Raw genomic sequence first — 27172 nt, 5'->3', positions numbered from 1 at the left:
ACCCGGAAAAAGCCAGGATGCCAATGGATGGGTCTGACATGTGGGTTGAGACGTCACAAGACAGGAAGCTTGCCTTTTCTCTAAGCTGAAACGCCTCAAACCCTCCAGCCTTTCTTCATAGGGGAGTTGCTCCATCCTCTTGATTTGCATATAGCCCCTCCCACCCCTAGCAAGTGGCCCCAGAAGGTTGCCCATCATGGAATGTGGCCTTCATGCCCAAAACATGCTGTTGTGCATGGCATGAAACCAAATCTTTAAGGATCGGCTGGCAGTCATGGCAGCGTGAGCTTGCAAAGAGTAGTTTAGAGGTTCAAATTCCTTTCTGCAATGTGGAAGCTCTTGCCCACATTGATGTGGCCAAAAAAAAAAAATGACTTTGTTTGGTACCTTTCAGCTCTCCACCACTGCTACATTCTGTACTGGTTTCCATGACAAAATGGCAGACCTGGTAAACAACATAATTGCCGTGCCAGAAGCTTGCAAGGAGAAGGAACTGAGTCATTGTGGCAAATTATCTTTGAGGGCACTTGGGAGATCAATGCACTAACCAGCTTATTAGAAATTATTAGGGGATGTTTAAAAGGCATGTGCAATTAAAGGAAATCATGATGTTTTCTAATGTTAAGTTTGAATAGCCTTTTTTTTTTGTCGTCACCCCATTATGCCGTAAAATTGGTCTCCAAAACTAGATCTCCCCTGATGTGGCTCATTCTTTTTGTGATAGTTTACATGCTTGGGATGGAACAATTTGCCCCAATCATCATTCCCATTTGCACATGGTGAACTGAGAGCGGTGCCATTTGGATGCTATTTTGGAGGTCAGCTGAAAGGCACTGACTTCAAGCTCTATGGGATCAGGAGCACTATGGCATTTCCCATTGAGAACTCTGCAGCCAGACCATCCTTGAATAGCCATGCAAAGACACTCCCCTGCTCAGTGCTTGGAACAACAGTGATCTGCAGTGTTCTTTGCAAGCCCTACGCGGAGCCCTGTTTGGTGCTTTACGGCTGATCAGTGGCTCCTCAAAGCAGTGCACAGGGATCCTTGCAAGCACTGTGTAGTGTTTCGATGTCCCATGGTCATTGGGAATTCAAAGTGTCCCATCACTGAGCATCTAATAATACCAGGTGATTGCCGCACGGGTTCCTGTGATGGCTTGTGAATGCTCTTCGCAAGAAATGCCTCTGCTCACTCAGAGATACATATATACAGTCTTTATTTTACATATGTACAAGCAGCACATTACAATCATGCATCCGAATCCTCCGGCTCAGATTCTGGGGGTGCCTTATGCCCGCCCCTTCTCCAACAGAAAAGGCGTGGAATTTTCATGTGATGTCTCTGTCCCCTCCTCTTTAACACTCTCCTTTCCTTGGCAGACATTGTTTCACTGTCTGTGCCAGAACTTCCTGTGCGGTGCTGAGGCTCTGGTCCAACATTGTGAGCTGTCCCTCCTCCTGGCTTTCCCTTCTTTCCTCCATCGCCACTTCCTGCCCCCCTTTCTCTGCCTGTCTCTGCTCCTCCCCTTCATTCTCCGGCAATACCATGACAGTTCCCCACCCACATGTTAAATTTACCCATGAGAGGTGACCCACCCTGGTTTACTGTATGAAAATCCCTTCTTTCAGATAGCTTGTGTTGACTTGGCTCATACCTGCTGCTGTACTACAGCATTTGGAGAACAGCCTGAATTTCATATCAATTCACAAACAGGCTCCGAAGACCTCGGAGTTAACTCTCTGTTAATGCTCCATAAATATTTTGGCATATTTTCATTCGTTCACATGAAGCTTTCCACCTATTTTGGCACAAAGAGCAGCTGCACTAATTAAATCCCTTAAAATATCCCACATCCTCCACAAATGGCTGACAAAGATGGCAATTCACAAGCAGTCAACAGGGGAAAGGGCACCATTGATGGAAGTCTGTAGTCAATTAAATATCAACACAATTTATCGTAGCCATAACGAACAAACGTAATAAAGCGCTTTGCAGGGCTCACTCCTCTTCAGCCTTGCTGACTGGCTGGCTCAGCATCCATGAATACTGAACACGGGGCCGAGAATCACAAAACGTTGCAGCTTTCAAAGCTACCCCTAATCCTCACCACAAAAGGTTCTCCCTTGTGCATAGAACTTTCTTATGGACCTGTCCTCTGTATCTCTTCTCCTCCTGAAAAGAGCTTGGCACCAAATAGAAGCAAGGCCTTTTCAGTCGTGGCTCCTCAGTTATGGATGGCTTTCTGCCTTGAAGTTTTCTGTTTGAGCTTATTGGCAGTCTTCCAGAGGTAGGACTGGTTACTTTTGTATCAACAAGCCTTTGGACATCAATTTTAATGACCTGCTGCTTATGTCTTTTGTCATTTTTAATAGAACTTACTTTGTTTTTAGTTTTTTTTTTAAATGGGATGCATATTGACTTATTTCTATATGTTATCTTCTTTCTAATGGGCCTCAAAGGACCTACTAGGTGGGAAGGTGTGATAAGAAATTGGGGGAAGAATGAAACAAAGCAGAACAAAAATGCTTTGCTTCCCAAAATTCTCCCCTGTAAATTTCAGTGCAGAATATTCAATAGATATTACCGTATTTTTCTGTGTATAACATGCCCCTGTGTATAAGACTACTCCTATTTTGGGGGACTCCAAACTGAGGAAATGGGGGGGGGAGATTGCCCAGAGCTGTTCAGCTTGGGGGGGGGATTGCTGACAATCACTCACCCACCTGACCGCCACTGACAATCACATGCATCGACGAAGACACCAATCTACCCGCTCAACGCCAGCAGCCACCAATCGCCCGCCCAATTGCAGCAGCAGCCAATCGCCAGCAGACCTTGCCACAGCCAACAACCGCACAAACGCCACTGAGAATCTCCTGCTCGCGGCAGCCACCAATTGCCCATCCCACATCTGCACTTATCCATGTATAAGACAGGGTTTCTTATTTTTTAAAAAACCGCTAAAAATTGGGGGTCATCTTATACATGGGAAAATATAGTATATGAACAGTCAAATGTTTATCCAGCTGAATATGTGGCCTTCATATTTGACATACAGTGACTTTTGATTTTATATTTGATATCTGACTCTGATCTATTCCTTTCATTTTTAATATTCTGCTTTTATATTTTATGGTAATTATTGGCCAATATGCAATGATGTTTTATACACAATCTCCAGCTGTATTTGTTCATTGCTCTGTAGTGCCATTTTGAATGTTACTGTTGTGAATTCGTAAGGCGGTGTGGGGAAGCTTTTCAAGATTGAGGACTATCATCCCTCGTGAATATTCTACCAGGGGCCATGCACCAGTGGTGGGGGGAGCAGAGGCAAAAGCGGACAGAAGAAAGAACATGACTTTTTACAAAAATTCGGGTTTCTGCACAAATGTGCACACCCAGTTCCAGCCTCCATCCAGGCAACAAGATACACTGTCGTGGCTGAAGGACATAGTCAAGCCAGGCAAAAACACCTGAGAAGAGTACAGAGCAAGGCTGGTGCTGTTGTCTTCAACCCACATAGGTAATACATGGTTAATTCACCGGGAAACAAAAATTTTGTTGAATTGACACCTGAAGTTGTTCTAACCTAATTTTGACGTGCTGATTTCATATCTGAAGTTGGTTTTGTTCCGTAAGCTCTAGGTTTTTTTGCAATTCATGTTTTTCACTTTTCACCATAATCTTTGTTTTTCACAATGCAAGAATTCAATATTTTATTAAACACGTAGCCAAAGTAGTACAATATGAGTATAAAGGTAAGTGACTTATATAGCATTGAACACGACATGTATAGCATTGAAAATGACGTGTATCTATGTACAGTTGGAGGCATGCAAAAAATGTATTCCCTTGGGATACACAGTATACTGGGGAACATTTTTTTTTCATTTTCTGTTGCATGAGATTGATGATGTTCTTATACAGTGGTACCTCGGGTTACATACGCTTCAGGTTACAGACTCCGCTAACCCAGAAATAGTGCTTCAGGTTAAGAACTTTGCTTCAGGATGAGAACAGAAATCGTGCTCCGGCTGCGGCAGCAGCAGGAGACCCCATTAGCTAAAGTGGTGCTTCAGGTTAAGACCAGTTTCAGGTTAAGAACGGACCTCCGGAACGAATTAAGGACTTAACCCGAGGTACCACTGTATGTTCTTTCAATGCTGATTTCAAATCTGAAATCGGTTTTCATGTTCGTGCTATAGCTATCTTTCAATTTCTGACTTTTGCCGATATGTCATATTTACACTGGGGATAAATGGACACTGACACGTTGATCTACCCTAACCACATGGTAATTATTGTTTTGCAAACTTAATTTTTCTTTATTTTTATAGTTTTGTAACCTAAATATTTGGTTTTCTTCAAGTAGACCAGTGATTCCCAGTTGTCGGTGTTTATACTACTTTTTTTAGATTGCCTTGAGAGAGTCTTTGAACCTCTTAAGTTGACCACCAGCATTACACTCACCGTTTTTAAGTTCGGAATAGAGTAGTTGCTTGGGAATACAATAATCAGGCATCTGCCTATAAAGTGATTTGCCTATAAAGTGATGCCCACCCAGTTGACTTAGCTTCTACATTGACAGGAAAGTCTGTTCTGTCCAAAATTATTATTTTACTGGCTTATAAATTAGGTTTTTTTAAGTACCTTGTTTATATGCCTGTTCAACCACTTTGCCAAACAATTATTCCACAGGTTAAAAAAGAAAAGAAGATGCTCTTCAGTGATAGGTCTCAGAAAGTTATTATGGGAATGTGCAGTAATGATTATGACATTAACTACCAGCTGGAAGAAAATGTAGGGCATGTTCCAAATTAGCTCTTGATCTTTTATATAATAATGGGGGGAGGTCAATAAATGTCAGCAATAAATAACATACAAGCAATTTGTAAAGAAGGTTATAACTAAGCGCTTTCCTTTAAATTGACCTTTAAATACACACACACTGTTTTTGCTACATACTGCCATTTCCAAAATTATGCATAGTGTAGGGCTGCCATACGTCCAGTCAAAATGTCTGGAGAAACCCAGGGATATGGCAACCCATGTTGGAATTATACTTTTTTGGTGAATTTCCTTAAAAATAGCTGAAAAGCTTCTTCTTTTTTAGTTTTTGCAGAAAAGCTCACCAACTTTACCCCCCCCCCCCCAAAAAAACCCCTTTGTTTCCTGATTTTCACCCTGACATACTGGCACTGCTGAATGTTGTCTCTGGGAGTACTAACATTTATGACCACACCTTTATTTTGCAAACAGGACTAGAAACATACTAGTTCCCTGGTATAATGTAGGCAAGTTTGCACCATGGCTGCTCTTCCACTGGCAGGGTGGGCAAAGCAGGCAAAAACTGAAGCTGAAATTTCTCTTGCAAATAATACAGTCCCCCTCCCCATTCAATTTCCTCTGTAAAGTGTTATCAGAATTTCTTTTGACTCTGTGTTGTTCAAGTGACTCTGATAACTATTTTAACCTTCAAGCATGCAATCCCTCCCCTGCAGCATAAAGTGGTACAGTCCTGGAAGGACTGTGTCATGTGCTATTGTGACATTAAAGGATCCAAAGATAATCAGCCGGTGGTTTTGGAACTGGATTAACAGCTTCAATGTGAATGTGCAACGGCACACGCACACGCCTGCGTGTAGTGTGTGCGGCGGCTGGCGACTCCTTTTCCTCTCCCCCCCCCCCCCCCGCAGCCAGTGAGGTACCCTTTTCTGCGGGGAAGGGCTCAGGCTTGGAGCACACACACTGTTGGGAATTCCATTCCACCCTTTGCTGCAGATATCTGGGATTGTTACCTGTCACATGTATGTTTACATTCCAGCACAGATTGCTGGAGTCCTGTGAACAGAACATCCGTGTTGTTTTTGTTCTCTCTCTCTGAGAAGAACGACAAGGAGAGAGGCCATGTTTTCCTTTGTCCTGATTTATGTATAATAAATGCGTAGTTTAGTAGAGTATCCACGCCTCAAGCCTGATCTGTTGTGTGTTTACTCTGCTGAGTAATGTGTGCTCCTGATGCACAGCAGCAGGAGTCGCGGACGCACGTCGGAGGAGAATGACTGACTGATCTTCACAGCAGCACGGCTGAGAAGGGAGACACTCCAGCTGGGGCCAAGCCAGCTGGCTTTCCATCCACAGTTCCAACATACACCCTGCAAAAGGGTGTCTCACTGGCTGGCTGGTTGGCTGGCTGCTAAGGGTGGAGCTGAACTGGGTGGGGAGCACCGCGGGGCCTCCAGAGTCTGTCTGCCTCCTTGCACTCAACCACCCTACAGCTGAGGGGGAGGCAGCAGGCTGACCGTTTGGGCTGCTCGGAGCTTGTGCGTGCCCAAGCCACCACGTCTCTCCCAGGAGAGTCGCATGGCTTGGGCGCGCTGCAGGCCCCATGGTGAGTGCTGCCTGCCATTTTGTTACCCCCCCCAGTGGTGACACCTGGGACAGATAGCACCTATTGCACCCCCTTCCTCCACCCATGTCTCAGAGGCAGGACCGCTGCTGCCTGCTGGCTTTTCTTATTGACTTTGTGGGTGCACAGGCCCCCAAGGCCTCCTGGACTTACCTTGTATGAACAGCTTCCAGTACCTTGTCCAACATCTCAATGTATTGGTGTCTCATTTAAATGTGAGCCTCTCCTCTGAAGTGTTTGCAACCCAGCCCAATTTTTTGTCTCTCAGAATCAGCAGTGAGCACTAAACAGTTTGGATAGATGATAGATAGATAGATAGATAGATAGATAGATAGATAGATAGATGATAGATAGATAGATGATAGATATAGATAGATAGATAGATGATAGATAGATAGATAGATAGATAGATAGATAGATAGATAGATGATAGATGATAGATAGATAGATAGATAGATAGATAGATAGATAGATAGATAATGGATAGCTATGACTCAATTTAATGTGCATAAGCTCCAGAATAATGCACATAACCTCTAAAAAAAAAAATTATGTCATTGTTGAAAATATGACATTTCCCCTCAAGCTAAGTGAAGAGGTTATTATTCACATTTTCAAGCTATAATTAATTAGCTAGCTTTTATCTCTCCTCAGGGATCTCTGCAAGTGAATGATCTTGACAGATGGCAGATTTGCCCAACCTCGCTAGAGCAGAAGGACATAAATACAAGTTAATCCAAATGTATTGTTTATTCTTTTCCCCGCCCCCAATAAGTCTTCACACTGCCAGGAATTGCTTTTGAAGAGTGCTTGAAGCAGCACTTAATTGTGTTTTCACTTGGTCTTTATTTATAATTGTTTGTTTGCTATTAAATACTGTTGTTATCACTGCCATTAATACAGAATGCTTATTATGCACTGTCAAGTTCACCTTGTGCCACAGGTGTGAGACTTGGGAGCTCACATTTTGCCTTTGGATTTGTTTACTGCAACTCCTGACACGTTCGAAAGCTGCCACTTCCTTCCTGTTTGCTTCCCCTTATTTTTTTTAACTTCGCTATCAAAAGTAATGTCTTTCCTTCACTTCAGTGTAGTTTCAAAACAATTGAAAGCAGCAGTGTTATATTTGAATATATTTTTGTTTGGGTTTTTTTATGCTTTTAAAATCTGGTTGCATGGATTGGGGAAAACACAAATGTCCCCCAGCTGTCTGAGATCAAATTGGTAGGCTTCTGCCATGTGTATTCTATTTATTTAGAGAATTTACAGAACTGTAGAAGGGACCCCAAAAGTAATCCAGACTAACCCCCTGTAATGCTGTTAAGATATCTCTTTCCCCCCCCCCGCCGCCTTTGTGATATGAGGGAGAAAATCAGCAGCTCATTAATCCTCCTCTCTACCCCACACTCTGGGACTAACTAAGGTAGAGCCAGTGCATAAGTCAGTTCGTAAGTCCCTATTTATGAATTCTGCACCAACCATGTTGTTGTTTAGTCATTTAGTAGTGTCCGACTCTTCATGACCCCATGGACCAGAGCATGCCAGGCACTCCTGTCTTCCACTGCCTCCCGCAGTTTGGTCAAACTCATGTTGGTAGCTTCGAGAACAATGTCCTACCATCTCGTCCTCTGTCGCCCCCTTCTCCTTGTGCCCTCCATCTTTCCCAACATCAGGGTCTTTTCCAGGGAGTCTTCTTTTCTCATGAGGTAGCCAAAGTATTGGAGCCTCAGCTTCAGGATCTGTCCTTCCAGTGAGCGCTCAGGGCTGATTTCCTTAAGAATGGATAGGTTTGATCTTTTTGCAGTCCATGGGACTCTCAAGAGTCTCCTCCCTCACCATAATTCAAAAGCATCCATTCTTCAGTGATCTGCCTTCTTTATGGTCTAGCTCTCACTTCCATACATCACTACTGGGAAAACCATAGCTTTAACTATACGGACCTTTGTTGGCAAGGTGATGTCTCTGCTTTTTAAGATGCTGTCTAGGTTTGTCATTGCTTTTCTCCCAAGAAGCAGGCGTCTTTTAATTTCGTGACTGCTGTCACCATCTGCAGTGATCATGGAGCCCAAGAAAGTAAAATCTCTCACTGCCTCCATTTCTTCCCCTTCTATTTGCCAGGAGGTGATGGACCCAGTGGCCATGATCTTAGTTTTTCTTTGATGTTGAGCTTCAGACCATATTTTGCACTCACCTCTTTCGCCCTCAATAAAAGGTTATTTAATTCCTCCTCACCAACCATACCCAACCATTATCATACAGGCTCTGAAGAGAGATTTTGGCATGGCAATGAAAAGCCTTTGTCAGCTAAGCACTTCTGAATTTTCTTCAACTCTCCAAGCAGGGGGGAAATATAAAACTTTTCTCATTTCTGTTTGCAATGATGCCTCCTTTACCGCTGCACTCTGCTTTTGGCATTCTGTTCCTTTGGAACTGATTTCTTACTGCCTTATCTGACCACCAAATGATCTTACTTGGCAGTAGGAAGCAGTAGATAAAACACTAGAATCCCAGAGACTGAAAATGCATTTAGCTCCCTTTCCACCCATCATATTGAAACTTGGTGTGATCCCAGATCCCTCCCATGTGGAAGAAGCCTTAAAAAATAATAATCAAACATTGGCAACTGTAGCTGCTTTCATCAGTGTAGAGAGGCTAATTATAAGGTTTCTTGGGTACCTGTTATGATCCACCATGTTTTTAGGGCCACTTGGCATACCTTTATTGTCTATTGAGAATTTGGATATTTATGAACCCTATCCATCTTTATTCGCAGAGCAAATATCCATCTTTATTCGCAGAGCAAATCCTGCTCTTTTTTTCCCCCATTTCTGGAGAAGCATGAAAATAAATCAGTGCCGCTACAAAATGCCATGAAAGCACTCAACAGCGGAAATGTTTCCATTGTATTCTTCTTTTGAGACAAATAATTTCATGCACTGCAAGAGTAGTTAATGGATTCTTACCCATATATGTCATTATTCAAAATATTACCCTTGTCCTGCTTCATTTCATCAGTTCAAATGCTCTATTTACGTATAGTGATGCTGTTGGCATAAAAATATATATGCTCGTGTTGATATTAGTTTCGAAACTTAAACTTCCAGGATTTACAACACAGATATAGGATTAAATGGTGTTGCATTGATAATTGGGCACCCAAGGTCTCTGTGTTATTTTCAGCATCAGCAAACAGGAGGAAGCTGTCCTGACTCCAACCCAAAACACAACAGAAGAGGCTCTTACTTTTTGAATTCGGAATTTATTGTTATTCACATTTTATACTGTATTTTATGCTGGTATTTTTTGTTGCATCAATTGTTTTAAATTTGTTGTTAGCCACCCTGAGCCCAGCTTTCTGAACCGGGAAGGGCGGGGTATAAAAAAAATATTATTATTATTATTATTATTATTATTATTATTACTTTACATGGCATGCAGAGATTTTTATTTAGGCAAGTCACAGTACAGGCTCAGAAGCAGACACAGCGCTAGGGGCTTCAAGAGTTCAGGAACCAGGCAAGAAGTTCAGAACTAAGCAGAAGCAATGAAGATGTCCCAAAAAAATTCCACACCTTCACACCAAGCTTTTAAAGGTGAGGCATAACAGCGGCTCTTCAGGCAGGAATCACTCCCAGACCCACCTGGTGTCAGGCAGCAGAGGAACCAACCCCACGGCAGGTTGCCAGGAATGGATAAGACAAAGAAAAGTCCTTACCCTCTGCTTTTTATTCAATATTTACAGAAAGAGGCTTGGGAATGCAGCCTTTTGGAACAATGGCATTGTCCTGAGTGAATCTCCACCCCCTCCGTCTCTCCCACTTCCTCATGTGTCATCACTACGGGTGCTGAGAAGTGCCCTCTGCCTTTGAGCTCTTTGCCCTCCTACATTCAAGGCTTGCCAGGTTCTGGGAGGTGGGGTCTGGAATGCTTTCTAAAGACACTGTGTCTGTCAGTTGTCCCCCACCCCAGCGCTGCTTCTTCCTCCTCCTCTCCCATTATTTCCCAGCTTTTCCCCTCAACTGCTTCTGAGCTGTGATCTCCCTCAAACCCCTGTTGTAATTCTGAACTGTCTCCTTCTTCTCTGGAAGGGTCAGGCTGGGCAGGTGGTCTCCACCATTCCTCCTCTGCCCACTCCCTAAGATGTGGAGATGTTGAGGATTAGACTTGTATCCTTCTGTATACAAGGCTCTGCTACTGAGCAACAGCCCTGCCCAAGAGGATTGTGTCTCTCCTTCTCAATGAATATTACATACATTAATTTAAGCATTCTCAAAGGTTCCTTGGGCCTTTTGCACACCCAGATTGTAATAATCTGCACTGTTATTTCATTCTGATTGTAAGCAAGAGGCGGCTGTCAAAAACCTGACAACTAGTTCTGAAATGCTATGCCCGGACAAGCAATTATGGGAAACATTTATTTATAAAGCCAACCAGTTGTGTCAAATGCTGCACTGTTTGCATCGATTCCAAGGGACTAAATTGTGGGATTTTGATCAATAAAGGAGAGCAGTAATTAAAAAGTGGAATAATTAAAATTAAATGGATATTGGCTCAGCAGTTTTAGTAGCTGCGTCATAGCCTACAGGAAGTCAAGCAGGAAGGAAAAGTTGGAAAGACAAATTACTGACCATAACTGACATATTGATGTTTAGCTTACTAAAAAAATGATTACCTAGCCATCTCTTTTCTGTCACTTTCTCAGACTATGGAAACAAACAGGTTGTTCCCAAGAGTTTGAGTTGTTACATAGAAATTGCCCATGAGAGAAAGCCAATGAGAAAGAAAATGTAGCACATCAGAACCAAAAATACATCTACTAAACTACCCATCATCAACTGCAAGGAAGGAGGGCCTGATGGCTTACACATGTTGTATTACTGCAACTCCCATCAGACAGAATGTGCATGTCCAGTAATCAGGGGTGATGGGTGTTATAGTTCAGCAGCATCTGGAGGACCAAAGGTTCTTCACCCATTTTCTGGTTCAATGTGGCCCCTCTTGCCATGGATCTCTAAGGCTTTAGGCTGTTATGAAACAGTCCTCCCAAACTCACCACTCACCTGTGCAAGTGGCAGATGTGTATGTTAAGGTTTGCCTCTATCACCCTTCAAGTCCTGTACTCATATCTAAGTTATCTAACTGTTGGAGATGCAATAGGGATAATGCTTCTCTAAAACATGTGTTTTTCCATTGTCCTATACAGTGGTACCTCAGCTTACATACGCTTCAGGTTACATACGCTTCAGGTTACAGACTCCGCTAACCCAGAAATATTACTTCGGGTTAAGAACTTTGTTTCAGGATAGGAACAGAAACCGTGCTCTAGTGGCGCGGCAGCAGCAGGAGGCCCCATTAGCTAAAGTGGTGCTTCAGGTTAAGAATAGTTTCAGGTTAAGAACGGACCTCCGGGACGAATTAAGTACTTAACCCGAGGTACGACTGTATTGAAAGATTTTTAGCAGAAGATAACTGAAACTATCAACAGAACTGTATGGCACAACCTTACATTTACAGAGCAAAATATCCTCTTGAATTATATACCTGGCACATGGAACCTTACAAAAGGACAATATCAGTGGACTCTCCGTGCCCTTACCACAGCAAAAAGACGGATACTGATGAATAGGAAAAATAAAAATGCGGCTCCCTTCTATGATCGGATTGAAGACTGCTACAAGCTTGGAACATATGAACAACTTGCATATAAACGCAGACTTGCCATGGACAAATTCAATGATATTTGGAATCCATTCTTACAAATACTGTAATAGATTAAGATGTGGTGAAGTACAATAACAACCTTGTGAAGCATACAGTTTTGGGTGTCCCCCCCTTATTTTCCCTTCTACGTGGGTTCTGCTTCTCTTTTTCTTTCTCTCTCTTTTATTTATGTCTCACCATGTTTAGAGTAGTGATGTATGGAAGTGAGAGCTGGACCATAAAGAAGGCTGATCGCCGAAGAATTGATGCTTTTGAATTATGGTGCTGGAGGAGACTCTTGAGAGTCCCATGGAGTGCAAGAAGATCAAACCTATCCATTCTGAAGGAAATCAGCCCTGAGTGCCCACTGGAAGGACAGATCCTGAAGCTGAGGCTCCAATACTTTGGCCACCTCATGAGAAGAGAAGACTCCCTGGAAAAGACCCTGATGTTGGGAAAGATGGAGGGCACAAGGAGAAGGGACGACAGAGGATGAGATGGTTGGACAGTGTTCTCGAAGCTACCAGCATGAGTTTGACCAAACTGCGGGAGGCAGTGGAAGACAGGAGTGCCTGGTGTGCTCTGGTCCATGGGGTCACGAAGAGTTGGACACGACTAAACGACTAAACAACAAACAACAACAATGTTTAGAGCACATATAATTATGTACTTTTTGAACTTTCAATAAAGTTTTTTTAAAAAAGTCCTGTACTCGTGCACAGTTCTAAATCACACAGAGAGTCACTACAGGTAGCAGGAGACTCCCTGCTTCAGACTATCTCTCTCCATGACACGGAGGACAATGGCAATGGGGGGGCAGGCGTGCAGGTCAGTGTGCTCACTTCTGCTCACTCTGTTCACTTCTACATTTTACACATGAGCAAAAAGCCTGAAGAGACCCAAAGCTTCCCCACCCTTGCACGCTGAATGTTTATGATTAGGAATACATGGTCCTTCCTTGCAATAATTATATCTGTATTTCATCACACTGTTTTTTAAAAGAAAAAGAGGAAGCCCTGCAAAATTAGTTTGAGTAAACTTTTCTGGAAAACAGTTTTCCCCCATAATATTCATTATTGATTTTCATTTGTACACTCCACATACACATATTGTATTACATTTCACATTTACACCTGCTCCCAAGAGTCGACTTCCCTACTTCCCTCTTCTGGCCTTTTATATCACATCTAACTTTTTCGCATTGTCTTCATTCGTTTTGTATATTATTGTTTTTCTTCTTTTGTATTTGTCCATAGAGTGTCTATAGTCAAATAAATCCTCCTGTATATACAATTCTTATTGTGTGCATATTCATTTACAACTACCACTGGTTAGATTAGTCACCTTGTACATTTGACTTTTTATTATTTTCTTTATCCAGAAATTGTCTTTGTATTTCACATTATGAGGTTTATTTCAATTCTACTGGTTTCACTATTTCACCTTATCCTTCCTATGTATGACATAAATTTTTCCCATTCTTTTTGAAATGTTTCATCGCCTGTTGTTGAATTTTCCCCGTTAATCTAGCTATTTCTGCATATTCTATTACCTTCTGTTGCCCTTCTTCTAAGTTGGTACTTGCTGTTGTTTCCAACCTGGGCTAACAATAACCTCACCGCTGTTGTTGCATGTAAGAACAGTTTCTGGTTATTCCTAGTAATGTCTTCTACCATTCCCAACAAGAATGCCTCTGGCTTTTTCAAAAACGTGTATCTAAATATCTTCTTTAATTCATTATACAGTGGTACCTCAGGTTACATACGCTTCAGGTTACATATGCTTCAGGTTACAGACTCCGCTAACCCAGAAATAGTACCTTGGGTTAAGAACTTTGCTTCAGGATGAGAACAGAAATCATGCTCTGGCGGCACGGCAGCAGCGGGAAGCCCCATTAGCTAAAGTAGTGCTTCAGGTTAAGAACAGTTTCAGGTTATGAATGGACCTCTGGAACGAATTAAGTACATAACCAGAGGTACCACTGTATATATTTTCCCAATACGTTTTTACTTTATCTTTCCTTACCTTTTCTGGAAATTTTTAACTGCTCTGGAAAGCGACATTCTTTACTTTGGTGTCTCCAAGATTACATGGGAAGTACTGCAGTAACTATATGTGTCTTCATTATGGGTGGCACCAGAGGGGTAGGCAGGCACCCCCCCCCCAAAAAAAAAAAACACCAAGCAGCTTGACCCCCATTTTCTTCCTCCCTCCATTGCAGGACTACTGTCTTTACCAAATACGTAATGTTATTTTACTTTCCGAGAACTTGCCCACTTAGAAATACACTTTGACCCTTCTGTTCTCCCCCTTAAAAAAATTATGGTGCTGCCACCCTATTAAGTCATTACTGCTGGGTTGTTGAATGGTTTTTTGACAATGTGCTCTTCTAATGAGGTCGCCCATTGTAAATCAACCTTTGAAAAGAGCATATGTTGTATCAAGAGGTTAAGAAAGGGCATCTCAAAGAATTAATCAGAGATGTGAGAGCTCTACTAATCAAAGTCCAGTTTGGAGAGGGAAAGAGTGTCTGCTTATAATGAGAAAATGAAATATTAAGTCAGAAGCAGTAACTTAAGCAGGAAAAAAAAATAGCCTGCAGAAAGAGGACTGAATAAATTCTTCTTCAGATAAAGGATTTTTGCTTCTGGTGTGATTGGTAATTAATCCACTTTTGAAGTAGCACCATACAGATATACTTAGCACAGATGTCTCCCAAATTCTCCAAAATGTATGGCCCAAGACGCAATGTACTCCGAGGGAAGGATCATAGCTTAATGTTTTGCATACAGAAGATACTGGGTTTAATCCCTGGCAGCTCCAGGTAAGACTGGGAGAGACTCCAGGGGATGTTAAGTATAATTGTTTAATGTACATTGAAATGGGATATATATTGTATACTCTGAAGTATGGCTGGAAATTTCCATGAAGTTTGTAAGAGTCTACCTGGTTAATCATTAGTGGGGCTGTATCTCTGTGGCTCAATCACAAGGTGATTAGTTCACAGTCACATGGAAGAGATACTATTTCAGGTCTATGCATACTGTATACTAATCTGGTAGGCATCTATGTTGGGTGCTTCTTTGTTCTAAGCTACTGAAGAGAATGCATTGCAGGGGATTGGGCTAGATGATCCTTGAAGTCCCTTCCAACTCTACGATTCTGATTCTATGATACTTCTCTTTAACATATGTAAGAAAGTACTGGTTAATAGGAGGAGGCTCTTGATGAAGGTTTTAGTGCAATATCCCGGGGCTGATATCAATACGCAACCACAACAATAAACACATTTATTTAGATATGGAGTCAAATTGAGACAGTGGCTTCATACAGAGCAGCACAGCAACCACTGTTACAGCAGAATCAGATATTTTTTTCTTGGCTTTATCTGCTTTTTCATCCACACTTGGACCCTTTTAGTTGTTTGCCATATGCAGGATTAATATAATAATAATAATAATAATAATAATAATAATAATAATAATAATAGAAATTTATTTATATCCCGCCCTCCCCAGCCAAAGCTGGGCTCAGAGCAGCTAACAACAATAAAAGTAACACAGCATTCTAAAATCAAGTCATTCGAAAATCAATTCAGAATCAAATTAATGGCAACCATTGGGCTAAAGTTCTATGAGGATTACCAAAGGAGGGGGTCAGACTGTGCCTTGGACAAAGGTCTGATGGAACAGCTCTGTCTTGCAGGCCCTGCGGAAAGGTATCAAGTCCTGAGGGGCCCTGGTCTCTTGTGGCAGAGCGTTCCACCAGATCGGGGCCACGGCCAAAAAAGCCCTGGCTCTGGTTGAGGCCAGCCTAACCTCCCTGTGGCCCGGGACCTCCAAGATGTTTTTGTTTGAAGACCGTTCAGTTTGCAAAACATCCTGATAGCTTACTACTCTGTGTCTAGAAGCCTCTGGGTGCCTGTAGCAGCAGGCGTCAGAGCTGATTGCTATAATGGAGAATCTTCTAGCTTTCCTACCACTGCTGTGCTAGCTTCTTCATTCATTCATCCTCCTGTAAAGCCCGGCTCCTTCAAACCTAGCTTTCCCCTACTAGGTGCCCTAGAGCTAGGTTGATGAAGTAGTTAAGAGTGTCATGCTAGGACCTGGGAAACCAGAGTTCGAATCCCCTCTCAGCTATGAAGCTCACTGGGTGATCATGGAGCGGTCTTCATCTCTCAGCCTAACCTCTCTCTGAGGGTTGTTGTGGGGATTAAATGAGGGAGAGAAGCATATTCGATGGAGAAACCTTCTCCTGGAGAAAGTTAGCCAATCATGGCAAGGTAGGAGAAATGACCAGTCGAGAGAGACTGGGGACGTTAAAGGGAGAATTGGACAGTTTAACAAGCAGATTGGATGTGTCTAGGGAAGTAGCTAAGGGGGCCTTAGGGATTTGTCCGGCAGGATAAAGTGGTTTAATTTCCTCATGTGGAGGAAAAGCACATGAAAAGGGAATAAAGGTGTTTTACAAGCAGAATAAAAACGTATAGCCATTCTGGGAAAACAAAAAAATTCCTTCCAGTAGCACCTTAAAGACCAACTAAGTTAGTTCTTGGTATGAGCTTTCGTGTGCAAGCACACTTCTTCAGATACACTGAAACAGAAGTTGCCAGATCCTTCTATATAGTGAGAAGGTGGGGAGGGGTATTACTCAGAAGGGTGGTGGGAATGGGTGATTGGCAGATAGCTGAGATGAGCCTGCTGACGACTCTTAACGACTGCAATAGGTCTTACAGGAAAAAGCAAGGGGTGAGAAGGTGAGAAATGGCTTTGTCATGTATAATGAGATAAGAATCCAATGTCTTTGTTCAGGCCAGGTCTGTAACTGGAACTATGGAAGGCACCATTCTGGGAAGAAATAGATTTAATCGAAGCAGTTCTGTTGTGTGGGAATATAAGTAAAGTTCTTGTTTAAACCTGAAACAATATTTCTGACGGGAAAATAAATGCTGAATCTTTAAGAGTGAGACAGTCAAGCTTTATCCTTCATTGTGTGCTTGTTAATAATAACACAGTTTTCTTTTTTTTCTTTTTTCTTTTCTTTTTTTATTCGTAAGATTTTTTTAAAAAACTTTATTCCAAAACCGAAAAAAGAATTACAAACATCAATTTCAAAATCCATATTTGTTTTGTAACATAAGCCTATTACTTAGTTGACTGGATTAAAATATACCTAATTGCTATAGACTTCCCTTTGCTATATATAAATGCAACGCAATTAGAAATATTATACAGTGGTACCTCGCAAGACGAATGCCTCGCAAGACGGAAAACTCGCAAAACGCAAGGGTTTTTGGTTTTTTGAGTTGCTTCGCAAGACGATTTTCCCTATGGGCTTGCTTTGCAAGATGGAAACATCTTGCAAGTTTGTTTCCTTTTTCTTAAAACCGTTAATACAGTTGCGACTTGACTTTGAGGAGCAACTCATAGCACGCGGTGTGGTAGCCTTTTTTGAGGTTTTTGAAGACTTTGGTGATTTTTGAAGCTTTTCCAAAACTTTTCCGACATCGTGCTTCGCAAGACGAAAAAAACCGCAAGATGAAAAAACTCGCGGAACGAATTAATTTTGTATTGCAAGGCACCACTGTATTAGAATTTTTTATAAATTCCCCTATAGATTATAGAAACAGGAGAGAGATATTAAAGTGTTCTTGTGAAGGAAATTTAAGATTGTGCAGGGGCTTTCACAGTGCTGCATATGAATAAGGGATGTTATAACATCCCTTATTCATATCAACACAGATCTGTGGTAACATATAATACAAATCCTCAGCAAGAACTCTCAGTATTGGGGTTCCTGTGACAACCTATTCCCTGAACTAACCTGCGGGACCTGACATCCTTTTGCAGGGCCTGCAAGATAGAGCTGTTCCACCTGGCCTTCAGTCAGGGCCCAGTTTGACCCCCCCTCTATGGGACCCTGTAAGTTACCTCTTTGGCCCTTTTATCGGCTTATGTGGGACCAACATGGATAGCTGGCCCTGATGAATACTTGAGGTTCCCGACCCCTATGGTTGTAATTCGTGGGCAGTCATTTAATTTTATCCTGATTCTAATTTTTAAGCTGTATTTTAATCAATTGTTTGATTGTGTTTTAATGTATTTGATATTTGATGTTAGCTGTCCTGAGCCCGGTCTTGGCCGGTGAGGGCGGGGTATAAATAAAAATTTACTTACTTACTTACTTACAAAGCTGAGGCATGATGGAAATGAAAACTGCATTATTAAAGGGGGAGAAAATGCCATCATTATTAGAATGGCAAAGCAAGCTCTGAGTTTGTGGAAATGGCAGAACTGACGGCAATCATTAGAGGCCATTCAAATCAGAGAATAATTAAAGAGTGGGATGGAGTGAAGGAATACATGAAAAAATATGGTTCCAGAACTGGAATATTAATAGATCATGTGTAAAACGTGCAGGGGTAAGCAAGGAAATAATAAAAGAATCAATTGAATAATTATTAAACTACAACAACACAACAAGATGGAAGAAGTAAAAAAAAATTGAGATCACACATGGGTGAATGACACCACACCACATTGCCCCTGCCTTATATGTGCTAAGATAACACAAGAAACACCCCACATTTCCAGGTGAACTGTCTATATTTTCTTGGAGCTGAAAGGCACTGTCAGAGCCGTTATGTGGTACAGCTTTTGCTGGGCTGGTCCATTTCAGGCTGAAAGTGGCAGTGGGAATTGGTTGTTTGAATTCTCTCCCATATTGAAAACTCTGTGCAAATATAAAACATTGAATGTCAGCAAGAGCAGTTCTAGTTCAGTCTTCTGCCTGACATGCTAGTTTCCCATGTGCAAGTAGCTGTTAGGTTTTGCAAGGAGGAAAACTCACACATTTTCCCCACCTGCAGTCTGAAATGGTTCCACCCAATGACAGTTGCACTGCATGGATGTGCTGATCATGTATTTCAGTCCTGTATCAAAACTGATGAGTTGCTTGAGCCTTTCCCGGGAGAAGCAGTTTATCAAATCAGCATGCCTTGTTAGCAAAATGCAAGCAAAATCTGCTCTCATTTACCTTCTTCCCTCGCTACTTTTGTATGTCTTCTCTACCAGTGTCAAATTTTATATTGTAAGATGCTTACAATAAAAAACAGCTAAAAAAGCCAATGCAATTCTGGGCTGCATCAATAGGAGTATAGCATCTAGATCAAGGGAAGTAATAGTGCCACTGTATTCTGCTCTGGTCAGACCTCACCTGGAGTACTGTGTCCAGTTCTGGGCACCACAGTTCAAGAAGGACACTGACAAACTGGAACGTGTCCAGAGGAGGGCAACCAAAATGGTCAAAGGCCTGGAAACAATGCCTTAGGAGGAACGGCTAAGGGAGCTGGGCATGTTTAGCCTGGAGAAGAGGAGGTTAAGGGGTGATATGATAGCCATGTTCAAATATATAAAAGGATGTCACATAGAGGAGGGAGAAAGGTTGTTTTCTGCTGCTCCAGAGAAGCGGACACGGAGCAATGGATCCAAACTACAAGAAAGAAGATTCCACCTAAACATTAGGAAGAACTTCCTGACAGTAAGAGCTGTTCGACAGTGGAATTTGCTGCCAAGGAGTGTGGTGGAGTCTCCTTCTTTGGAGGTCTTTAAGCAGAGGCTTGACAACCATATGTCAGGAGTGCTCTGATGGTGTTTCCTGCTTGGCAGGGGGTTGGACTCGATGGCCCTTGTGGTCTCTTCCAACTCTATGATTCTATGATTCTATGATTCTATGCTTAGGGCACAGACCTACTAACTACCACATTCATTGCTGTCAATCATCACCATGATCCCAATTTCGTAGTAGGTGCTTTTGTTGGGAATGCTATTGTTGTATTGCCAACCTCTCATAAGGAAACCGTCCCATTTTATTTTGACCTGTCTTTGCAGAAGCCTGAAAGCAGGTGACTCAAATGTCATTTGACTGAAAGGCCCAATAAGGGTGAAATTGGAAAAGGCTTCCAGCCTGCAGGTAAGTAGTTCAAGGAACTGACATGAAAGCTTTGTGCAACTGTGTTGCCTGGATTAGAACCAAGATGGGAAATGGCAGCCTTTGTTGGATCAATTTCCATCTCCCCGAAAGCCGCTTCAAATGTTTCTCTAAATCATTTGGTTCCGATGCAGTGCTGCACTTTATAACACCCAAGTGGCTGAAAGCAGATGGCAATACAGTACATCATTTTACATTACTGCATAAATCTCACGAAGAATTTGCATTTTTTTATTATCTAGTGCTCACTCAAACAACATATTTAAATGGCTTCGTGCATAGCTAATAAGATAAATTACATTTTACTCACATGCCTTTTATAATGAATGCATAGAAAGGACCAGAATCACATCCACTAGACCCATCACCAGGAGCAGAGGAAGGGGGGCGCGGTGGGTGCGGTCCGCTCTGGGTGTCACCATTGAGGGAGGTGACAAAATGCCGGATGGCACTCACCATGGGGCCTGCAGTGCACCCGAGCCACACGTCTCTCCTGGGAGAGTCGCGATGGCTTGGACGCGCGCAGGCTTCATGCTGCCCAAACGGTCCACCCACTGCCTCTCCCCCTGCTGTAGGGCGGCTGAGTGGGAGGAGGCAGGCAGACTCTGGAGGCCCCACGTTGCGTCCCGCCCTATGGGCGGCTCACCTTGCCCCTGGACCACCACCACCATCATCATCATCCCAAAGGGGAGCCCTGCTGGATCAGGCCAAAGGACCATTTAGTGAAACCAGCACAGTGGCTAACTCAAACGTGAACAAGAAGGGAGACAGGGCTGTCAGGAGTTCAGCCTACACTCGAGTAGGACCCTGGCAGAGACATATGCCCGACTGGCATGTTCTCTCCCTCCTGGTCGATTGTTTGGGAGCTTCAGAAGCTTTCTTCATCTTGAACATCACAGCGACCGATGCCAACCAACATCAGCACACTTAGGGATCCGCAGAGTTTGCGCAGTTGCGTAACAGACCTCAGAAACTAAGCATTTTGGCAAATCTACTTTATTTACATATACACACACACAGAGCCCTGCAACATGGCTCCCTCTCTCTCTAGCATCAGACAGCAAAGAGAGATAGAACAAAGGACAATAGTCCCACTTCACGGAACACAGTAACAGTGTCTCCGTCACTTCCCACTGTGGAGTCAAAACATATACCGTCATGCGAAAGACAAAAATTCCATGACTGCAATCATGGAGCAGGAATTCTAACAAGGGCATCCTGACATCATAACCCAAGCTGAAATGCTGCCTGGGGTTCACGGATCAGAGAAATGGCAGAATTGGGGTGATCTAATATGCCCCCAATGACTCACTCCTGACTCTAGACACCCCATAGTCACACCTGGAACTCAAAAAAAAAAAAAAGGCAGTGAGCCTGAGGCAAAGCTCAGGACTGACAGCACAGTTCTCATCTGGCATCACAAGGCAGTCCATTTCAGAGCCTGCTGATAAACAGGAAAGCTTCCTAAAGTACAGTCAGGTTCAGAGCCCCACAAGGACACCAGATGCGGTGGAGCAACCAGAATTGTTCCATCAATTCTCAACTGCTGTCTAGTACAGAGATATAGAATCTCTGGCCCTTTGGGGGACCCTGGGCTCCAGCACCCACAATCCCTGGCCAGTGATTATACTTGTTGGGGCTGATGTGGAGTACAACAACAACAACAAATGGGGGGCCACAGGTTCCACACCCCTGGCCACTGTGGTTGCTGGCGCAACAGCTCTATGGATCAGCTACTAATTCCACAACTAAGCAATACGTAGTCCACAAACGTGCTGAAGCTGCTGGACAGCTCCCCTGTGCTCTTGAAACCAGGTTCATTTCCCCAGATATGCCGCAACACCAGAGCACACCAGAGCAAGAACCATGGCAATGACAGTCAGGGCTATGCTCCTGGCCGAACTAGCAGCTTTTAAACCCTTTTAAAGCAAGGGTCTGGGGAAATGAGAAGATGCTAGATCACAGCCATGGAAACTTCCCTCTTCTCTGCTGAGACCATTTGGAAGAGGGCAAAAACACCCCTTAAATTGTCACTGACTAACTCTCCCACCTGCGCATGGGTGTTCAGTTTGAAGGGACTGTTTCATAACAGCCTTAGGAAGCCATGGCAAGAGTTTACTGTATTCAACTAGATTAGGGGTGAGGGATCTCAGGCCCTCCAGGTGTTGCTGGACTACATTTCCCATCATCCCAACTGGACACGTTGTCCAGGGCTGATGGGTGTTGTAGTCCAACAATCATTGGAGCACCTGAGGTTCCTCAGTTCTGAACTACATGGACAAACAGTAAGGCCCAGTTATAGGTCGGCTCATGGCTGGATGCATCCTACACTAAATCACATAGGTAATATTTCATTTTGAAGGCATGAACTTTTAAGGAGTGGTGTTTGCCCAACAATGTTCCTGGTAGGATCATGTCTTCCACAGAAAAGTGTTCACACCAGAGCGATTCAGTGTGCAGATAATGTTATAGGCTTGTTTGCTTCTGATCGTTCATCTCCTTTACTGTCTTCCATGTGGGAGTGCTCTTGATGGCGCATTGAATGCTTTGTCTGAAGCAGCAGATGGCCAGCCCTTTCAAGTGCATTCTCTTCATGTTTTATCCCCTGTTAAATATCACCTGCCCTGAGCCCTGGCTGAAAGAGAGGAGGAACTAACACAAAATTTAAGAAATAAACAACATTCTGAAACTATTTCGCTTTTCTAAGTGACCTCTATTTAAAGCCTTGGCCAATGACTGTTTTTTTAAAAAACTTGCACATAAGGACCAGAACATTGGCTTCCCTGCTGTCACATTTTTTGATGAGCTGAGGCACTATGTACTTTAACCCCTTCCTCTCCAGTGTGAACATTAATAGTGTCCTCAGTGGAGTCCTCCCCCAAGTTTGCTCCAGTGTGCCTTGGCTCATGAATCCAAGGTATGATTGTATTATGATTCTGACCAATATTGCAATTAATTAATTAATTAATCACTTTCTAGACCATTGTCTAAGGTGGTTTAGACATAAGATCATAAAAAATAGTTAAAAACACAAATAAAACAAATGTGTATAAAGCAAGACTAAAAGTCTAACAAATGCACACTCATGGCAAAGACGCATTCATTCATCTGGGAAAGGCTGTTTCTCCCACCTCCCAAGAACCTAGCCAGCCAACTATTTGCATGAAATGAAGGAGTTTACATAATAATGATAATAATAAATTTATTTATACCCCACCTGTCTGGCTGGGTTTCCCAGGCTGCTCATTGCAAACAATTGCCCCTATGACAGAACCAACCAGAAATTTCATTGTGGTGGTGATGGCATTTCAGAGTTTATTGACAGAGGACACTGTTCATTCTCAAGCAAGTTGGTGGGATCTTGTAGGGCGAGGTTGCCTCAGGTAGTCTGATGGGGGATGGCTCTCGAGTGTTGTTTAGTAGAGATTGAACAGGGCAATAGCCTGAGGCTTTGGGTTTCATGGGGCCTGACATGTTCTCTTTCTCCTCCGCCCACCTCTACGGCTTTTGCCACCTGGGGAGAAAAAGGTAAAATAAGGTTTCCATAGAATCACAGAATTGCAGAGTTGAAAAGGACCCAAAGGGTTGTATAGTCCTTGTGATGGGTCTTTGTTAATGCATCTGTCCCAGTGCTGTTTGACGCCTTATTGTTATTAATTTCATTTATAAATCTCATCCTAGGAAGCATCTCAAAGCAATTTCACAATGCAAGAAAACATGTCTAAAGCAAACATATATATAATAACAGTTAATTACTTACACACACACACACACACACACACATCTCCCAAATCCAAACCAGTTAGCAACTAGGATTTAAAAAAAAAAAAAAAAATCCGCTTATTAGACTTCTTGAAAGAGGAAAGAAATCTAGGGCCAATGTAATTCTAAGGACTCGTGTTTCTGTCAGATTTCACACCCTGGTTTTATTGGAAAAAAGGTTGAAATTTGGTCTCTGCCAGTTTTTGCATTATTGTTTTTTTAAAGTTTGTTCCCTTCCACTTGAATAGTAATGTGTGAACTTAAAACCATAGAGACAGTCTTGCATTAATGTGGATAGTCTTTGTTTTGTAAAATCTTCCTGAGAGCTGTCAGCACCATTTTCTTTTCTTTTCTTTCTTTTCCTTTTTTTATATATTGCAATTTTATTTCATCTGCTCAAACAAAACAAAGTTAGCATTTTAAGAAATTTTAAAATGACACAATATGGTAAAAATAGCAGAGAATTAACTGAAAAACCTCAAAAGGAGGTAAAACTAAATGCATGAAAATTCAACATTCATTAGTGTTTCACAGCAGCCAAACTTCGTAGCTTTTCTAAGCAGCTAAATATATGTCTTTTAAAAGGTGGGGTGGGGTTAAAATTCTGAAAAGCAGCCTTCATACCATGTCATAGTATTCACTGTGGATCTGAAATGGAGCAAAATCTGAGACACAGGGGTGAAGATTACGTGAGTTCACATCCACCATCCTGACTTTCATATCCATCTTGCATGGTTTCCAAATCATCCCTTTAAATCCTAGGATTCTTTTGGAGGATCTCTGTGACTGTAAAAATGTTATACATTCACTATAGACTTATGTTTTTTAAAAGATATACCACTCCTCACATGGAGGCTCAATGGTGATGCACTAGTTTTCTCCAGCTTTCATTCCTCGCTTTGTTTTCCTGGTGCTGGAAATATTTCAAGAGACAGTGACATGCTGTTGATTTGTATTATTCAGCAGCCAATCATTTAAATATCAATTATTTACCACTGTGTTCTGCTCTGTTGTTGATACTTGACTGTGCACCACAACTGAGAGTGGTGTGTAGATAAATAGGGGAGGACACCGAGTCGCCTCTCTTTGTATCTCAAGAGCTTTTTCACATGCTGAAGACTTAATTGGCATTGACAAAAGCTGTTTCCAAAAAGAAGTACATGAATGCATTGCAAAATTCCAATGCTGAGCTGAAACCAGTCACTGGCTTTGCAAAGGGTTGGGCAAATTATTTGACCTTCTTACAAACAAACAAAAAATAGTCCATTCATTTACTCAACATTCATTCATTCATTTATTTATTTATTTTACACTTTTTATAGTGCATCCGTCTCCATTTATTTTCACAGTGGGGAAAGGTGAGAAATCGGATTCTGTTCCCATTTAAAGGCAAACTTATCTGAAAAGCACTTTCTGAAATAATATGAGAACCAAAAATACAGCCGTCCTCCAAATTGCATACAGTCGTACCTTGGATCTCAAAAGCCTTGGCTCCCGAAGAAATCGGCTCCTGAACCACAGAAACCCGGAAGTGAGTGTTTCAGTTTTTGAACGATTTTTGGAAGCTGAACATCCAGCGCAGGTTCTGTGGCTTCCAATTGGCTGCAGGAGGCTCCTGCAGCCAATTGGAAGCCGCGCCTTGGTTTTCGAACGGTTCCGGGAGTCGAATGGATTCCCGAAATGCATTCTTTTTGAGAACCGAGGTACGACTGTACTTCTTTACATTTTGCAGTGCAGTTCTCCAGTCATGTAATAGGCAAAAAAATTCACATACTAAGGTAAAGTGTACATAAAAACGAGGGCAAACGACATACAGAAATACACTTTCTTGGGGAAATTTTTGCTTTGCAAAAATGTGTATGTTAGGAGAAATTTGCACTAAAATCCTCATGAAGCCTATTCTTTTAAAACAACAACAACAACAATCATGAACTGATGTGGAAATGTTGAGACCTAAAGTGTACCAATTGCTGGGAACTGCAAGTGAAAAGGGGGTTCTCATGCTCAGGTCCTGCTTCCGGGCTTCCAAGAGGCATCATGCTGGCCAATGTGAGAACAGGATGGGTGGGCCTTTGGCCTGATTAAGCAGGACTCTCCTTATGTTGGCAGGGGATGCTTCCAAGCATGGTCACCAAATGCCCTTAGAAGGTGCTTTCAGACCTTCCTGCTCAACACAGGAAGGCCAATGTTAAAAAGTAGGCAAGATCATCATGCACATGAGGCTGTGTGAGTGCAGAACATTGGTGGTAGCACTGACATGCATGTTCCATGCCTCCTATTCACATTGGCCTTTTTAGTTCAAGCATAGGTTTTATGGAGGCTTATGGGCAGTAGAATCACTGCACCAAGGCTGGTGAAACCCACCCAAATTTGAGGGAGTCCTTAGCAAAATAGCATTGGCTTCATGTTCACAGAGGGGAGTCTTACCTTGTAGCACAGGTGAGTGGCTACTATTCTTATTCTTAATACTAATTTAATTTAATTTTTTGGGCTATGAGAAGCAGCATAGTTCTTGAGAAGCACAACCTCTTGGCCATTTTGCTCCCTCCTGTTTTGTGCTAACGTAGGGAATTGGTGGGAGAGGAAACAAAATGGCATCTGGCACTCGCAAAAATGGCAGCCACCAATGGGTTCCACCATATTTTCTGTTGGCTGCCATTTTGGGATTTTTTCCAAAAGAAAAAAAAAAGCTCTAATGCACCAAAGCATTAGATGAATGCACAGGAAAAAGGTTCATGATAGCAGAAGGGGACAAAAGAATAGGAGATCATCTGAAGGGTGGGATGTGGAAAGAACTGTTGTGTAAAAGGCCAGTTTGAATGGGCCCTTCATCATCACCACTAACTAGAGCAGGGGTCAGCAAACTTTCAGCAGGGGGCTGGTCCACTGTCCCTCAGACCTTGTGGGGGGGGGGGTGGACTATATTTTTTAAAAAATAAAATGAATGAATTCCTGTGCCACACAAATAACCCAGAGATGCATTTTAAATAAAAGAACATGTTCTACTCATGTAAAAACACACTGATTCCTGGACCGTCCATGGGCTGGATTTAGAAGGTGATTAGGCCGGATCCAGACCCCGGGCCTTAGTTTGCCTACCCATGAACTAGAGTGTGCAGGAAGGTGGATTTCATGGAGAAAGTTGACCAGCCCAGTGGTCCCCAAACTTTTTCGGGTCACTGCCTGCTTGCTTCCATGAACTCATCCCCAGTGCCCTTCACCCAACAGAAAATATTTTTCAGAATAGCAGTTTACATAGCCCACTAAGAATGATAATAGCACAATAATATTCAAAACTTTAACAGTTAATG

The 27172-nt window shown here is 42.5% G+C and overlaps 1 protein-coding gene across 5 annotated transcripts in view; it reads right to left on the bottom strand.

Annotated features, from left to right (window-relative positions):
* Positions 1-23383: 23383 nt before the first annotated feature.
* Positions 23384-27172, bottom strand: part of SLC4A4 (solute carrier family 4 member 4) — a 355256-nt gene continuing 351467 nt past the window's right edge. For all 5 annotated transcript variants that reach the window (XM_081020705.1, XM_081020707.1, XM_081020706.1 and 2 more), the window contains one exon: positions 23384-23613. The gene's annotated coding sequence lies outside the window, so the exon portion shown is untranslated. The remainder of the gene's footprint in view (positions 23614-27172) is intronic.

This window comes from Podarcis pityusensis (assembly GCF_964106645.2).
Source record: "Podarcis pityusensis genome assembly, chromosome: 9".
NCBI classification, from domain to species: Eukaryota; Metazoa; Chordata; class Lepidosauria; order Squamata; family Lacertidae; genus Podarcis; species Podarcis pityusensis.
The sequence above is the reverse complement of the archived record's forward strand: the minus strand, read 5'-3'. Positions and strand labels throughout refer to the sequence as shown.